Raw genomic sequence first — 5,232 nt, 5'->3', positions numbered from 1 at the left:
GAATTATTGAGTGGTTTATTTGCTGTGGAATTTCATTCAGTATTTATTTGGGTGGGCTTTTTTCCTTTACTCTTTTTCCCTTCTGCTGCATACATCAGACCTGCCTATTCCTCTGTCAGTTTCATGACTGGTGCTGGGTAATAGGGATTTTTTAAGTTGCTCGTGATAGACACCCAATTCCACATTACTTTAAAAAGAGGGGTGGTGGGGAGAAGGATTAGTTTCACTCAACCAAAAAGCCAAGGGGTAGATCTTGAGGTGCTGCCGATTCCAGGGGCTCAGGTGGTGTCATTAGGCATCTCTCACCTCTCATCTCTCAGTATAGCTTTCCTCAGTGTAAGCTGCTTTTGCAGGCAGTCCCGCTCCTTGTGGAGGTCTTAGGAGCTCCATCCTGTGCAAGAAAACTGCTTTTTCTCAATAGTATATACAAATATTCTGGGTTTGGCTCTGATTGGACAGACTTGGGTCATGTGAGTGACCCCAGACCAGTCACAGTGGCTAGGAGGATGGGATATGCAGATGGGACAGGGCTAGGATGGTCTCCATTCAAGAAACAGGGGAGGCAATAGATCAGCCCACTATTAATATAACTATCAATATTAACATTTACTGTTTATTGGATGTTTCCTTTATTCATGCAAGTGTCTGATATTATCTCTCTATGCTGTCTACCCAGCTGAGTTCTGCAGCTTTAATAATGAAGAATGCAAGGGTCCCTGTTCTCCCTCCTGAAGTTTTCTTTCTAATGCAAGAGTGAGTGAGCAAGCATATTAGTTATCTGTTACTATGTAACAGTTTACCACCAACTATTGGCTTAAAAGAACAGGCATTTCTTATCTCACATTCTTCATGTGTTAGGGTTCCAGGTATGGCTTGGCTAGATCTTTTGTAAGCCTGTGATCACGGTGTCATCAGGGCTGTGTTCTCATTTGGCATCCAACTGGGGAAGGACCACATTCCAAGCTTGCATGGTTGTTGGCAGCATCCACCTGGCAACAGGACTTAAGCTCTCAGTTCCTTGATGCACATTCCTCTCCCCATGACAGCTCAGCGTGGCCAACGGCTTCTTCAAAGCCATCAAGGGAGAGCCTCTCAGCAAGATAGACATTACATTCTTAGGGAACGTAATCATGCATGCACAATCACGAACATTGGATCACTTTATCCATGTTCTACTGGTTAGAAACGAGTCCCAGGAACCACCACCCACTCTCATGAGGAGGGGATCACCCAAGGGCAGGTAAACCACAGAGGGGACCATGGGCCCTGCCTTCAGGGTTCTTACTAGGGTCCTTAGTAGTCTACCTTGCTACAACAAATAAACAAAATATAAGACCAAGGGCACTGAAGAGAAGTAAAAGGGTGATAAGTAATTGGGAGAGCATGCTAAAGCATGCCACAGCAATCAGAGATTTCTTCTGTTTGAACCAAAGCATGAGTTGTCACTATGCCAAGCACACAGGGAGGGTGTGCCTGGCAGAGGGCACAGTATCCCAAAGGCCTAGAGATGGGAAGAAGCTTAATGTGTTTAAGGAAAAGAATGATGTCAGCATGGCTCAGCCTCATCATGCAGGACCTCATGGAGTGAGTTTACACCAGGGGTCCCCAACCAGTACCGGTCCTTGGCCTGTTAGGAACCAGGCCGTACAGCAGGAGGTGAGCAGCAGGAGTGAGCATTGCTGCCTGAGCTTCACCTGTCAGATCAGCAGCAGTATTAGATTCTCATAGGAGCGTGAACCCTCGTGTGAACTGTACACGCAAGGGATCTAGGTTGCACGATCTTTATGGGAATCTAATGCCTGATGATCTGTCACTGTCTCCCATCACCCGCAGTTGGGCCTGTCTAGTTGCAGGAAAACAAGCTCAGGGCTCCCACTGATTCTACATTATGGTAAGTTGTGTAATTATTTCATTATGTATTACGATGTAATCATAATAGAGATAAAGTGCACGATAAGTGGAATGCACTTGAATCATCCTGAAACCACCCCCACCCCCAACCCGCTGCCCCGTCCATGGAAAAATTGACTTCCACAAAACTTGTCCCTGGTGCCAAAAAGGTTGGGGACCACTGGTTTATGCCAAAGAGCAAAGGAAAGACAATGAAGAATCTTACGTGGGAGAGTGACATGATCAGACTTGGGTTTTTAAAGATCATTCTGTGGCCAATGGATTTGAATCAGGAAGGCCAGTTGGGAGGTCTATAGATGCCCAAGAGCAGAGAGGATAATTGTGACTTAAAACTTACACTAGGCTGAGTGCAGTGGGTTATACCTGTAATCCCAGCCCTTTGGGAGGCCAAGGAGGGCAGATCACTTGGGGTCAGGAGTTCGAGACCAGCCTGGCCAACATGGTGAAACCCCATCTCTACTAAAAATACAAAGATTAGCTGGGTGTGATAGCAGGCACCTGTAATTCCAGCTACTCAGGGGCTGAGGCAGGTGAATCATTTGAACTTGGCAGATGGAGATTGCAGTGATCCGAGATCGCACCATTGTACTCCAGCCTGGGTGACAGAACGAGACTGTCTCAAAAAACAAAAAAAAACTTACACTGGGGCAAAGGTAATGGAGACCATCCTCATTTAGAGGGCGAGCAGCATTTGGTGATGATGGAGAAGGAAAGGGGGACACAAGGTTGGCACCTAGGTTTTTAGCTTGAGCCAGTAGTGGATAGTGACACTATTGTAGGAGTGAAGGACAAGTTTCCTGTCTACCCTCTGAAGCATCCCTGAAATGAACTGGCAATAGACAGATGAACAAGAGAAAAGGCATATACAAATTTATTAACATGCCCATGAACACAGGAGTTCCAAAAATAGACTCAAAGGCCAAATGATTGAAACTTACATAGAGGGAGATGGGGGAAATGCAGACAACTTGAAGGATTGTAAATGATTTTTAGGGGAATTGAATGGACCCAAAGAGCAAACCACAATGAGATACCATCTGACACTAGTCAGAATGGCTATTCTAAAAAGTCAAAAAATAACAGATGCTGGCGAGTTTGTGGAGAAAAGGGAATGCTTACACATTGCTGGTGGGAGAGTAAATTAGTTCAGTCACTGGAAAGCAATTGGGTGACATCTCAAAGAACTTAAAACAACTATCATTCAGCCCAGCAATCCCATTATTGGGTATATACCCAAGGCAATATAAATTGTTCTCCCATAAAGACACATGCACATGTATGTTCATCACAGCACTATTCACAATAGCAAAAACGGAATCAACTTAAATGTCCATCAGTGGTGGATAAAGAAAATGTGGTGCCATATACATCATAGAATACTACACAGTTAATAAAAAAGAATGAGATTGTGTCCTTTGCAGCAACATGGATGCAGCTAGAAGCCATTATCCTAAGTGAACTAATGCAGGAACAGAAAACCAAATACCATATGTTCTCACATATAAGTGGGAGCTAAACATTGGGTACATATGGAAATAAAGATGGGACCAACAGACATTGGGGCCTACATGGAGATGGAGGGTGGGAGGAGGGTGAAGATTAAAAAACTATCAGGTACTATGCTTATTACCTGAGTGATAAAATAATCTGTACACCAAACCCCTGTGACATGCAATTTACCCATGTAACAAACCTCCACATGTACTCCTGGAACTAAAATAAAAGAAAGAAAAAAAAAAAGCAGACAATAGTTTGTAAATTATTTTCTTTAGAAACTGAATGGGACAAGTTATGGGAAGGTGAGGGGTAGAACTGAACTGCAAACAAAGGTAGTCTTATTATGCAGATTAAGTCTTTTAGGTAATCTCTCAGAATTGCCCTTGGCAAAATAGATGAAAAGCATGAGCATGGTGACAACTTTTAGTCTCTTCTGTAGTGGTTAATTTTTTCTGGTTATTTTGGATGCTAATCCACCATGTTGACTTCTGATTAACCCCAGTCCCATGAATGCCTCCTGATTCCTGCTTTACTGTTCCTAGTGTAAGAACATGTTGACCCTGATGTTATCACACAAATTTTAGGCTATGATGCATACAGCATTCTTGCCTGTCCTGAAGGGTTGCCTTTAATTGGCTTGCTGGAGCAAGCATACCCTTTCCCTATAGTATATGCATAGCCCTGGTGTGGGGAGTAACACTGCAGAGATCTACCTGTACTGCCAACACCTAAGACCACACTTATGTCTATAAGTAAGTTCCTTCAATAAATCACCCAAAGTCAACAAACTGGATCTGTCTGCCTCCTTCTTTGGTTCCTTGGCTTCCTCAGCATTTGGGAATCACTTTGCATATTCATAGAAATTAAGACAATTGCATTTCTTTTGGAAGAAATTTTCCTCAGTCAGATAAGGGAACTTCCAGAGAGAGCCTGATATGGTTAGGCTGTGTCCCCCCCAAATCTCATCTTGAATTATAGTTCCCATAATCACCACGTGTTGTGGGTGGGACCAGGTGGACACAATTGAATCATGGGGTTGGTTTCCTGCATCCTGTTCTCCTGATAGTTAGTTCTCATGAGATTTGATGGTTTTTATAAGGGACTTCCCCCTTCGCTGGACACTCATTCTCCTGCCACCCTATGGAGAGGTACCTTCTGCCTTGATTGCAAGTTTCCTGAGGCCTCCCCAGCCATGTGGAACTGTAAGTCAGTTAAACCTCTTCCTTTCTCAATTACCCAGTCTCAGATATTTCTTCACAGCAGCCTGAGAACAGAGCCCCTCCCTGCACTCAAGAGGGCAGAAACAAGAGAAGATTAGAACATCCTTGGTTCTGAAGCAGTTTCTAAGGCCTTTCATTTCCGTTAACTCAGAAGTGCTCTGCATGCCAAAGTAACAGACTTTGGGGTATCTTTCTCTGTGCCTCAATGGGGGCTGTGTGAAAATTCAGTCCCTGCTTTGCTCATATTAAGTCAGATATGCCTCTTGGATACTAAGAGGATGTGTCAAGTAGACAGCTGGCTTAGAGGGTAGGTTTGGGCTGGGGAGTATTTTTAGTGCTGAGAGCTTTACACAGTCTTCTTGTGGGATGCTTTCCAGAGAGTAGCCAGGAGATCATTTCAAAACATAGTTCTGATCACATAAACACCTTGCTCCAAACTCTGCCAAGTACAAAGTGCTTTCCCACAGCGCTTAGAAGTGCTAACTCCTCTCATGGATCAATCCATGATCAAAGACCAATCCCAGCTGGGCACAATGGCTCACACCTGTAATCCTAGCAGTCTGGGAGGCCGAGGCAGGCAGATCACCTGAGGTCAGGAGTTTGA

The sequence above is a fragment of the Macaca thibetana genome, chromosome 20, assembly GCF_024542745.1.
Source record: "Macaca thibetana thibetana isolate TM-01 chromosome 20, ASM2454274v1, whole genome shotgun sequence".
Lineage (NCBI taxonomy): Eukaryota > Metazoa > Chordata > Mammalia > Primates > Cercopithecidae > Macaca > Macaca thibetana.
Note: the sequence above shows the minus strand (reverse complement) of the source record.